This window comes from Protomyctophum parallelum, assembly GCF_964188405.1.
Source record: "Protomyctophum parallelum genome assembly, chromosome: 19".
In the NCBI taxonomy this organism is placed as follows: Eukaryota; Metazoa; Chordata; class Actinopteri; order Myctophiformes; family Myctophidae; genus Protomyctophum; species Protomyctophum parallelum.
Window position 1 is genome coordinate 14,433,139 of NC_139717.1, and position 13,893 is coordinate 14,447,031.

Here is a 13,893-nt window from a genome sequence, read left to right on the forward strand (position 1 = left end):
CAGCACTTATTATTATTTTATTTTCTGGCCTGGAAAAAAAACTGTCATACATTAGTCAAATTATGTGACACAAGTTGGAAACAAGGCCATGTATTGGACACTATAAAATCCTGAGTGTTCATTTAGTTATTTTTATTTTATTTTATTTAGAAATCATTTGACAGTTAAATAATTTAAACCTGGCCTCCCTGTTCTGGACATGTCATTATTGTAAAAAAGAATATTCACAATTGTTCCAAAACTAAAATTAGCAGATCTATCGCAACGGGCTGTGAGTTTGTATCTAATGTTACTACTTTTGGAACTATACTCGTATAAAATACAAAATACACCCACCCTCTGTCTGTCTGTCTGTCTGTCTGTCTGTCTGAACACTCATTATGTGACCGTGTATAAAAGGTAGGAACAGAGAGTCTTATGAATTCACAGAGTCAAAGGAAGTCTATAAAAGCAGCTTTTAAGATGCCACTGAGATTGAGAAGTTTGTTAAGCTGTCTTTATGAATCCCTTCTGGTGTTATTTGATATTTATCTGTTCCAGTAACTCTCTATAGTTAAGTGTTTCTCAGCCTTTTTCAGTTCAAGGACATTATGCCACAGACCCCCATTTGATACAATTTGAGTTATTTTACATACAAGTTGGACCCCTGCTGGCCCCTAGAACCAGCAGGACCAGGACTCGGACCAGCTAAACACTATTTTCGTGCTCGGACGGAGCCAGACTCTGACAGACCCAGGCACCCAGGGACGGACCCAGGCTGGGTCCGTCCGAGTCTGGCTCCGTCCGAGCACGAAAATAGTGTTTGGCTGGTATTCACGCGCAGCCTAACACACACACACACACACACACACACACACACCCCCCAGGGACCCCCACACGGAGTTGCACCACTCAGTTCACACGGGTGTGATCTTTTTTTCTTTTTGATTCGTTTTTTGTAAAATAACTCCCTTGTGACACACAGAAGTGGCGAAGTGATGCGTTTTGAGCATTTTTGAATTTGGATCTCAAAAAGTAACAGTTTTGGACATACTGTATGAGGTTCCCACCCGACAGAGACAACCTCCACTCCACTACATCTCAGAGGCAAACATTGCACTTGCAGTTTCCGTGCCGGGAATGGATTACTCCAGGTTAATGTCGCTGCCATATCGGACATACCCGCCTTTTGTTTTATGTGTTTAATCCGCCGTAATGTAATAAATAAAAAGAAAATCCGCCGCGGAGATAGAGTAGGTGCATTTGTTTTGATGATGAAACCGGAAATCGTCACATGCTGTGGGCTGCTAGGGCTTCTGGGAAATTGAGGCCAATGCAAACGAATGGGGTTCAACGCCTCATGGAGGAGGGTCCTGTGCTGCGTCTTCCGGGTGTACCAAGATGGCGGGTGGTGCGATCGTTCATAACAAACAGAGGAAGCTTTTTTCGCTCGATTTTCGCGGATTAAAAGCCCAAATAATTCAGCGTATGCTCTAAAGGTAATACAACAATCTCGGCAGTGAAGGGGGGGGGGGGTTGATTAAAATGCGGGTTAAGCGTATAAAACAGTCAAACTGTTAACTATTTGAAATCTTTAGTTTAGTGTACCTTACACAAACATCAATGAAGCCTCATACTTTGCACTTTGAAAATAGCATATGCATATCCATAAGCACACAATGTGCAGGACAATGTTCAGCTTTTTTCCAAAATCCTTTGGAAAAAAGCTGAAAGAGAAAGTTATCTCTATATTGCAGTATTGTACTTCCCTTCCGACCACTGAAGCTGTTTCCAAGTCCACCAATTGTAGCCTGGGGTCCACCTATGCTTTCTATGGCATAGGCAGCTCCCGGCAGGATCCGCCGGGAGAATCTAGACGCAGCTGCTGGACATGAGACTTAATTCGAGCGACAGAGAGAGAGAGAGAGAGGAGTGTGTGTGCGTGTGTGCGTGTGTGCGTCAATTTAACAAAGGTGCAGACGATCAGAAATCGTGATCGACGTTTGCGCTACTCTATGACGAATTGAAGTGGACTCGGTCCAAGACTTTTTTTTTCTCCCTGGAATTAAAAACGTCTGGGTTTCCGAGGCTACACCAATTGCAACTGGCCCGCTTCAGTTTGACCCCCAATTTTCAGGAGCACTGGGCACTTCTGTAATGTTCCCCCTCCTTCAAGGACATGCCTTTTCTTCTCCTCCCAGCAGAGGAGAGATAGTTCTGGCCAGTGGTAATGGATTCAAGCTGAAAAAGCTGTGTAGCCACTTTCAACGTGGCAACCCTGTATTTTGGTGCACAACATTTTTACCATTTAAACCCTCCAGTAGTGAAACAGACCTGACTTGTAACTGTACTTGGACCACTTTTTTCCCTCTACACCAAATTAAAATAACCTCTTTGCCTGTGGATCGGGGCGAAAGTCTTTTGTTCCAGAATAACTTTGGTTCTAGAACTGGTTCTGTTCTAGATTCTTGGAACCTTGCTGTTTAGTTAACCACTTTAACCCTATACATTTCCACATGCTATTTGGAATTAGCTGATCTACAACCTCACAGCGCTCCGCGACACGGCACATTGTGAGCTTGTTGATCAAAACAATCTTGAACCTTTTGTGTACCATTTTAACACAGATCTTGCATATGGGGGTCGCTCTTGTATGTGGGAGTGAATCTCAAACCAGTGGAACAACCTGGACCAAATGTCACATGCACACTGCCGATGATGTCATCAGTGGTCTATGACATCAGCCTGACAAAGCCCCGTTGATTGCCATTATAATAAAATGGCGGAGGGATCTCATGTTGAAACCCTGTTCACTTTCATTTAACTCATTTTCCCAGAAGCCCTTGCAAGCCAGTGGGGATAGGTCGATTTCTGGTTATGTCATCAAGTACGCGTCGCCCTCGTCACGATGTCCGCGATAGAACCTGATTTTCATCAAAGTCATAAAAAAACGGCAAATTAAACACAAAACAAAAAGCGGGTATAGTGTGTTACGCAGGGAAAGACAATGGAATAAAACGCAGGTAGGCCTACAGCGGATTACGCATGCAGGGAGGCTGTTAATTTCTGGTCTCCCTTTTTGGGTTTAAACCCTATCCAGGGTTTGATGAGGTCAGTGTCGTGATCTTCATGGAGAAGGCCATATATGGAGACGTGATGTCACGAGGCGTGATAGACTGATAACCACATAATGGAGGCGTGACACACGACTGACTGACTGACTGACGGACATGTTTTGTGTTGTTGTGTTGTGTTTGTGTTCATAGTAATCTGAGACCTATGGTCGCAACTACTACTAGGCTGTACTGTATGTTGTAAGCGGAAGGATGCAGTATATGTATACAGGCTGTTTTTCCGCTGTTGCTAGTGAGTTGTGTGACAGGGTACAGTGTACAGTATGTGACACCTGGTCACTTAATTTATTTCTGCCTTACTTACTTATACTCAAATCTTATGGTGTCTCTCTCAACTTGCTCCACAGGTACACAAGCCATGCTCAGCTTCTTCTCAGCCCTGAGTCCATTCTCCTGTGACATGCTGTGAATGCTGGACCCCTAGAGCCTTCCCTAAATCCCTGCACTACACCAGAATGCTATGTGCAGCACTAAGGACCTGTGGAGGATGGAGATGACTGGAGAAGCCACTGGAGGGCTCATCATGAACTATAGAGAGAGAGCCGGAGGTATTTTGCTGTGCTGTGCTGTGCTGTGCTGTGCTGTGCTGTGCTGTGCTGTGCTGTGCTGTGCTGTGCTGTGTTGTGCTGTGCTGTGCTGTGCTGTGCTGTGCTGTGCTGTGCTTGCAGAGGATTGTTGTTGTGATACTCATTTTCAACGTTTTACTGTCATTGATATACCTTAGAGTTGTTGTGGTGTGCCTAGAACTGGAGGTCTGAAACGTGATCAGTCACATTATGAAGAACATCTCAGTGACATCACAAAGAGGTACTTCCTAATGTTACTGATCACGTTCCAGACGAGGAAGAAAGAAAATCCTAATCTTAATCCACGGAATGGTGCATGGACCCACTTGACACAATAGTGGTGGTCCCCCAGGTTGCTATAGGATCCCTGGGTCAAAATCAGTTGACAACCCATGTCATAGACGACTGATGATGTCACAGGATCCACATCTGACTTCCCATGTGGATCCCGAGATCAACATGATGAAGTATTACTTAACTGTGAAACTCCACTTTTAAAGCCAACATTATGTATATATCTGTTTCTGTTTCTTGAATCACTCCGTCTGGTGAGAATTGCATCTTAAGAGAGTTCTCTCTCCCTTTGCAAAGGCCAGACACAGACAATCAGCATGCACAGTGTCATAGAAACCTGCTGTTTTCACAGCCCATAGGGGGGGGGGGGGAGAGAGAGAGAGAGGGAGAGAGGGGGAGAGGGAGAAGAGACATAATTGAGAGGAGAGAGAGGAGAGAGAGAGAGAGAGAGCGAGAGAGAGAAAAGATAGGGAAGAGGGAGAAGATGGGAAAGAGACATAATTGAGAGGAGAGAGAGAGAGAGAGAGAGAGAGAGAGAGAGAGAGAGAGAGAGAGAGAGAGAGAGAGAGAGAGAGAGAGAATGAGCGTCAGATAGATTCAGAGAGAGAGAGAGAATGTCAGGACAATTGGTTTGTGACATTTTGGCATATGGGCTCAACCTCGCTCCACTCTGGGACCAGGTCCCGTGCAGCAGCATGGTCACGGAGCGATGTCATCACCATTACAGCGGGAAATGCCTGGACACAATAAAGCATGTTGGGAGACGGGGAAGAAAGGAGGCTTATCACTTTGACTTTACTTCAGGCGGTGGTGCCTGGTGCGGCGTAGCTCTTTATGCGGGCATCAGAGAGACGTGCTTATAGAATGTATCAAGATGTGTATCTAACGCTGCTAAAGTACTGTATAATGCACAGCGTTCAGCACTCATACACACTTGATCCTCATTTTATACTTGGTCCCACGCACGCGGGCAACATTTTTAGATAACATTGCTGTCAGACAGAAACCTCATATCTCCATATTTTAGCAGTACGCGCCGCTCCAGTGACTGGCCGCGTGTGTCTCTATGTATGTTTGCAGTATGAACAGCTGCAATGACCTAAAGTGGCACTGTTGTTGGCTTCCTTCTTTCTCAAAAGACAATGGAGTATGCGCCAGGGATTAGTCTGTTGTTGGGTTGTATACAGCGCCTGCTGTGGCTGAACAGTCCGATGCTTGAGTGGCAGTCTCTGTTGCAGTTTCTGCAGATGTGCGCCTGCCTATGTGGGTGATGATGCCGCTTTTTGCCGTCTGCGCTCTATCCTCTGCTCCCAGAGGTCCTCTCTCCTCTTCTTGCTCCTCTGGATATCTGCGTCGACGGTGAGAGCTTCCCAGCCTGCTGGGTCGATGTTGCCTACCTTCAGATCTCGCTTGAAGACATCCTTTGTGGCGAAGATGAAGCCTTCCTTAAGCTCCCCATGCAGCATGTGTTTTTGGGATTCTGCCGCCCTGCATGCGGCTGACATGGCCAAGCCAGTGTAGGCACCTTTGAGTGAGCAGAGCAAACATGTTTGGTGGTCCCGCCCGTGTGCCAGAATGTTCCTGTTGGAGATACGGTCCTGCCAGGTGATGCCCAGAGTCCTTCTAAGACAGTGTAGATGGAAGGCATTGAGTCTACATTCTTGATGGGAGTAAAGGGTCCATATGCTTCGCTGCCATAAAGAACACAGGCTTGGTACACCTTCATCTTGGTGTTGATGGTCAGCATGGAGTTGGAAACCCTTTTAGCCAGGCAAGCCATTGATGTTGCTGCCCTCCCTGTCAACCCTTGTGTTCAGCTCAGCATCCAGGGAGAGGTTGTTGGAGTAAAAAAAAACTATCGACAGAGACGATATACAACCTCACAACGTGGTGTAAAGTGACATGCTGGGAGCTTGTATATCTGCTATTTAATAAAGAACTTCCAGGGAGACATTAGGATGTACAGTAGACATGCATCCAGCAATAAATGTGTTTCAGAGGCATTGCACTCTAAAGCTTAATATGGAACACAGTACTCCCCCACTCAGTCAGGACTCCCTATTTTCCACCGCTGTCTTCAGACTCCACCAGTCCACCTCACCCCCCCCCCCCCCCCCCCAGCACTCCTCATTCCTGAGGAATATACTCCCTGTTGCATCCCAATTCTCCGCCATAATCTGAAAGCTCACCTCTTCTAGCCTGAAATAGCCCTATGCTTTTCTGGGCATAGAGTTATTTTGGGGGGTCCCCAAATGATTAGCTTAATGTGCAACATTGTTTTCTCCCTCAACAGTAAACAAACCATTGCCAACATACAGTATACAGTAAGTGTATATACGGTATCAGCACATTTCTCATTTCTAAAGTTAAAATGTAATAACTTTTATAAAAAACTTAGTAATACCCAATTGGCCAAATTGTCAAATATTACTTAAGAAACAGACACATTGTGAAAATAGATGATCTACAAGCTCACAACGCCTCGCAGTGCGAGTTGTGAGCTTGTAGTTCGGCGATTTTCATAATATTTATCTGTGGAACCCAGTCAAACTAAAAGCGCTTGTCAGGGTGGGGCGTCCCCAGTTCAAATATCATTATATTGGGGGGTTGTGGAGTGGGAACCCTTGACCTACTGTAGCACTCCTCATCATTCCCGTGGAATAAACTCCCCATTGCAGTCATATACAGACTCTTTCACAATGTTCGTCCTTCGTAATCTTCAGACTCACCTCTTCAGACTCCACCTGACCCCCGAATGCATCTGTAGCCCTTGTTGCTGACAGCTATTCTTTTGATTGATTCTAGCAATTGACAAAGAACATGGCTACTATGCAGACACATCTTGTTTTTAGTGTGGTTGCCCGAATGGGCAACCAGACTCTTGTAACTGTGACACTTTATTATTATTTTCTCACTGGAGTAGTCTTTATTTTGACGCTTTATACCTCCCACACTGTACGCTGTACGCACTTGAGCCATATGTCAAATTGACCGGAAAAATCGGGAATCGTGTGCTTGTATTTTGTTAAGAGAAATGTTGTATAGTTTAATTGATATGAATTTATTAGTGAATTAAATTTCCCCATTGACATGAATGGGAAAAGGCAAAAATTCACATAAAAGTATTTGTTCCTCGGAGACTGTAATCACTATAGTTACAAAACTTTTAGGGATATTTCAACATTATCACTAAAATTATTTAACCCTAAAATTTTATCGGTCGGCCTCATGGTGGCGCTATAACAGCCCACTTTACCTTTTGGCTTATAACTCTTGAACCGTAGGTCGTAAAATCAAAATTATTTTTTCCCTGGATTCCTTGGGTCATGACGCATCTCCCCATATAGGCCACGCCCATTTCCGCCATGATAGATTTTCCGCCATTTTGAATTTTGTCCAAAACACACTTTTTGCTTTTCCTCCTACAGATTTTGTCCAAATCTCACAGAAATCGGCACACGTGATCTCTGGACCCATCCAATTAAAACTGAACTGCAGAATTTTGAAAGTGCGTATCGTTCGGCCGTAATCGTCTTCCGAAGTTAGTAGGAGGGGCCTATATCACAAAAAATGCCATAAATCACGAACGGAATGTCCAATCCATCCCACATTTCAATCACATGTCCGGGGTGGTTCAATCAACCAAGTTCTAAAAGCAATTCCATTTTCATCCATAGGGGGCGCCGCAAATGCGAGAAATGTAACCGTTTGTCGCAAAAACATGAATTTCGGGGGTTAAATCCCCTCCGAATTACTTACGCATGATCTAAGGCGTGACTTGAAATTGTAATTGGCTGGCAATACTAGTGGGAGGGGCATATGTAAGCCACTGCGGCAACCACACTCTGCAATTTTTTTAAATTGCGAATTTTCTAGTTCTCATGTGTTTTTCTATTCTCTTTTTTTCCCCGACTTAAAATGTACAGCATGTGAGTTAGATAGCATGTTGTTTTAGATAGTCATTGTTTACCTGGTATATTCTATGAGGTACATTGTTCTTTCTGCACTTTATGTGTTTACCTTATTGTTTACTGACTATAGCTCAGTCTTACGCTGCTTATTCCAATCTTGCACTTGTAACTTGTGAATGAGAGCATCTGCTAAATGCCTACATTGTGAATTGTATCACTTCTTATCGCCTTTTTGACACACTAGTTACATTATGCAGATATATGTTGGTTAAATGCTCACATACCGGTATATTATGCTATTTAGATGTTTTATAGCGTGTCTTTCCGTGGCTAATAACTTGCAAACCACGGGGGAGGCCTGGGCCAATCATTGCCGGATTTTGAGGGCTCACTGCTGGTAGGCCGCAGCTTACCACAACAAATTGTTTCATATCATAATTATGGTAAATTTTATTTGTGGGAATATTTTTCACATATCTTGAATTCATATCAGTTTTGACTAGGGCAGTAGTTCTCAAACTGTTTAGTGTCAACGTCCCCCAAATTGATGATGTATTTGGCTGCGGACCCCCATCTGAAAATGGGACCCCCAGAAGAGAAGATAGCACTTTGAAAATCAATGGACTAGGGTCTATTCTGATCTTGTACTTTGTAAGACACTCTGGATAAGAATCTGCTAAATACAAAACTTGTAATTGTAATGTACACTCCCCACACAATCTTTGTTTGTGTTGGCAAGAAGGCATAAACCTTTTACATTTAGACACTTAAGCCCTATATATTTAGTCAAACAACGAATAGCAAAAATAGACACATTTTTGGAAGAGTTTCACCGATAACAACCGTTCCTGTTAAGACACTATATCATTTAGGTCTGTCAGCGCTGACGGACCTAAATGATGCATAACATTCATTTCAAGGCAAATATATTTCATTAAGGAAGGGACTGAAGCAGATCAGACAACGTTGAAAGCTCTTTTATCAAAGGTGCAAAGTGCAAAAAGCTAACATCAATACATCTTCATCAGAGTCATCCGAGGCCAATATTTTTTATTATGTTTTCAAAGATGGTAAAATGGAGCTTGACATTCCAGGATGTCAGGACTATAACAGAGCAGTTTTATGAAGGTTTATGAGCAGCATCTACGCGACCAGATGTTCTTACTGGGGTATGGAGACACTGCTACCGAGCACTGCAATAGAGTAGCAAAGTCCTGGTGTAACTCGTTCATCCCCTGCATGGGTTGCGGAGGGTTTTTCTCCATGGAAAATAACACGGGGTCCTCTTAAAACCACCTCATATAACATATTGTGGTAAAAGAAATAAACAAACTGTCTCTGCGATATTGTCATTGTTTACAACAGTCAATCACTCATACATATTTTTAATAATCGGCAGTGGTAATTAACATCAGATGATGCTTCATATCCATATGAGTCAAACCACCTCGATCATTTGTTTATTTTTGGAACACGGTTCTTATTTGACACGATATAAAAAAAGTCTATGGGAATTCAGAATGGGGAAAAGAAACGTGACCCAGGTAGGATGAGTAAAGTACGTCAGACTTGTGGTCTGGTGCTCTATGGTTGTTATAGATCTTGTGTTTCTCTAAGAATGACCTGACGGAGTCTTTTTCCCTCGTCGTCCGAGATTTTGTATTTCTCGACTTGGGACAGGTCGGTGAACTCCCCTTCCTCAGTGCCGCCGTGCTCGCTTACGTGTGTCCCGCGGTTATCCTGCGACATCACATTCTGTGATGTATGACTCCAATCTTGGGATAAAACCAGGCTAAACATGTTCATGTTTTTCACTGCCGTGTGCTACAACATCCCTATACTGGGCATGCCATAAGTATAGGTGAACATTCTGCAAATAATACCTGAACTACAAGCTCACAACGCAATGTGTTGTGACGAGCTATTGTTGACAAAGAGTCTTGGTGTCGAGGAAAAAGGAAGGGACCAAGCATAGGCCCCTGGGGGGAAGCATATAGGGTTTAAGTGGGTTTGAATTGCCTTTGTGTGAGAAACGTACTATAGAAATGCAACCATGACATTGGTGACCCGGCCCTGGCTGGCTGTCTGTCAGCGTACCGACCCCTCAGTAAACGTTCCAGGCAGCTGACAACCAGATCAGATGCAGCCAAGTCAGTCGTCATGTAACAATGTACAAATGAGATCGCTCTGCCGCGGCAAGATGCAACACGCATAGCCCGGACATGCAGGAGATAACCGAGGGGATGGGAGGGGGTCTCATTGTACTTTATATACCTGTAGGACACTAACTACAGATAGCGTGGAATGATGAAAGTGCACACTCACAGTGACAGATCTTAACGATGTGTGATCGCTCAGACTGCACAGTACTGTACAGTAATCAGATTGACAGTGGCTGGGAGGGAGACTATAGCTGCCTCCTGGGTTCCGGTGCATGTCGGAGCAGGATGGGACACCACTGAAGCTGTCAGTCTGATTAATTTGGGGGTGTGGGTGGAGTGGAGTGGCGGCATGGACCACAGTTCTACTGTAGTGGAAACATCTGGGGCTCAGGTCGGGAGGAAGGCTTCTGTAGTGCAGTGGTTCTCAACCTGTAGGTTGTTTTGGGGGGTCCCCAGTTCAAATATGATTGCTCTGGGGGTCTTCAGTTCAAATATGATTGCTTTGGGGGGTCCTCAGCTCAAATATCATTGCTTTGGGGAGGTCCCCACTCCCCAGTTCAAATATGATTGCTTTGGGGATCCCCAGTTAGAATATGATTGCTTTGGGGGGGTCCCCAGTTCAAATCTGATTGTTTTGGGAGTCGCTGCCTGAAAAGGTTGAGAACTAGTAAAGTATAGATCAGGTCGGTGTTCCTGGAAACAGACTGAGTGATTTATACTTAGACTTTGCTCTCTGGTGTCATTCCCCCAAAAGAGGTGAACTACAAACATCACAACACATCACATCATGATTAATTAAGAGCTTGTAGATCGTCTATTTCCGTTGTACGACACAGCATGCATAACTCAGACAGGTGTGTGTGTGTGTGTGTGTGTGGTGTGTGTGCCATGCTTGGTCGCTTGTGTGTGTGTGTGTGTGTGTATGTGTGTGTGCGTGTGCGTAAAGAGTAAAGAGTAAAGACAGATTTTTAGAGATATAAGGTTACGATTAAGAAAATATTCAGGGTGTTGTCAGGGTTATGATCTGCATATATGAAGATCACAATGCCTCGTGACACGCTCCTGAACGTCGTCAGTCCGTCACGCCTTGTGACACGCTCCATATATGGCCGTCTCCATATATGAAGATCACGACGATGTCGATCTGACATCATCAAACCCTCTACACTCAAGAGACGCTATATATGGCCGTGAACAAATGTTTTTATGTGATGTATTCCCATGCTTTTTGTTCTTGCTTAATGTAAGTCGCTCTGGATTAAGAGCGTCTGCTAAATGCCTAAATTGTAAATTGTAACCCTGGCCACACCTTTTTTTCATTGTGCATTTTGTTCGTCATTGAAAATCAGGAGACATATAATGGGAAATTGGAATGAAGCGAGAAGCGACCTCGCCCCCAAAGGGCAAGGTCTCTTCTCGCCCTCAAGGCATCTTACTGGTAGTAATGTCATCCTGCGTGTGTGCCGTGCGTGCATGCGTGTGTGCGAGCGATCGAGCATAGCTGAGAAGCATGAATGTGCGCGTGCACAATGCACGTCATCGGAACTCATGTCCTGTAATGATAAACCTGTCATGTTCTGAGATGAACGTGTTCTTCCTTGCGGGGAAAATATACTGAATGATTGAAAAGAAAGATTACAGAATAAGACCTTGACCTGCACCCTGAATGCATGACAGACAGGAGGGGGAATGCACCGTTTTAACAAGGGTTTCTTTCTTTCTACTGTACATGAACTTTGATTTATTTTCACATTAAAGGAATCTGTCTTTCTGGTGATTCATGACTATAAAACGTTTGATTCTCTGGAGATTTTTTTTTTTCAACCGTAAAACAAAGGGTATTTATGAACGGAGATCTCTGTGTTTTCAATTAATCCCGTTGTCTGCTCCGGAGATTCGTCACAAGGTGGAGATTTAATTGTTTGATAACGGCGAGCGATACACTAGAGTCTGGGCGCGTTGTTTCGAAACCACTTCCGGTTTGTGCGTCATCAAAAGTGTTCCCCCTCCATTATAGCGGACGGGGGGAAAAATCATCTAACGCTAATATCTCTGAATCTAAATCACTGATTTAGATTCTAATCAAAAATGGTGTTTTTGACGTCCCGTCGTGGTCCCGTCGCTAGTCGTGGTAGAATATTCAAGAATTCATGCTTCGGGTGGTCGGCGATCCTCAAAATGTTTCGGTTAGATGCTATGCTACATCTGGTCAACAAAATGGCAACTTTGTCACCATAAAATGTGCTCTGTAGCTGCAAGTAACTGGGCACACCGGTGTGCAGTTCAGGTATAAATTATAGCTTATCATATAATGAAATTATTATTATTTTAACAGCTGCTGATATGCCGTAATAGGAATGATTACTATCCATCCACTACTTTGTGGCCCAGGAGGTCTGTGGGTGGAAGTGTCCTTTGGCAAGACGCTGAACCCTTCATTGCCTCCATTGAGTCGGTCGGTGCGAGCCTGCCACCATTAGTGTGTGAATGTGGGTGAGTGAGAAAGCTGAGCTGGCGTCGACTTCACCTCCCAACGTATGAATGAATTAACCATTGTAGAGCGCTTTGAGCCCCTGGAAAAGCACTATAAAATACAATTCATTCATCATCATCATCCAAATGTAGAGCTTTAACCATTTTCACAAAAACCTGTTGTTTCAACTAAATATCATGTAAACTACTTAACCCATTAAGACTTGAGGCCTATAAAATGCCTTCTAAATCTGAAAAATGTTTGTTGATGCTTTTGTGTGCCGCTGTAGAATGATCAAGTAGGACGTACGTGTACAGTATACGAAAAAACACAGCGAGTTAGAATACGGAGAATCGGAGATAAGAGGTTTCTGCCTGACTGCAACAATATATTATAGATCAAATCTAAAATGACACGGATACTTTCCGGTTTTCGTGGATTAAACTAGCTGACACGATACCTTTTTATAGAATTACACTTACTGTAAGCACTTAGTGTAAGCCAGACATGGCCTAGGGGTCAATCGTGGCACGAGATTAGATTTTTGAGATGTATGGCCCAAGGCTTCCTTCCTGACATCCATTAGTTATGTCTCGTCTCAGCCAGTATAGACATGTGAAATTCATACATTGACCTGGGAAGCTACTGTACGCTATTTCTCGGTAATGTAAGATTGCTTTTTTCGTATTTTCTCCTTCTCAAAATGTAGAAGAAAGGCTATTTGTATTTTATGAAGACATGGCATGGCGTGACACACCTGGTTACACATTTGGCTATACTGCCATTCGAGCAAAAGACTATGTATTTCACTGCATAATAGCAGTGCAGTGCAGTGCACACCACAATTGATATTGCACTGTAGTTCAATAACATTGTTGTAATGCGATGCAACTTTGTTATGGTTCAATGGTATAGCATGACAGGAGAAGCAGTCGGCCCTGGTCTTATATACTGCATCTTCAAATATGTCCATGAGGAACAATTGTGGTCACATTAAATCTTGCATTGTTATGTTGAGATAGCATGTTGTTTAGACAGATGCTAGGCTCATTGTTTACCTTGCAAGTTTCTCTGAGGCACTACATTGTTCTCTATGCACTCCATGTGATTATTCATCTCGTTTATTGACTGGAATCATTCTGACTCTGCATGCTTATTCCCATCTGGCACTTGTAAGGTCCCTCTGGATGCGTCTAAATTGCTAAATCCCTAAATTGTGATTGTAAACTGTGTGTTGGGTGGAGGCATGGAGCTTTTTTTATTTTATTTTTCTCATCACGGTTTCCCAGGGATATTTACTCCCCGAGGCAGCAGAGTGACATTCGCCAGGGTCTGATTTGTTGGGAGAAACACAGCCCCTACATCATACAGTGG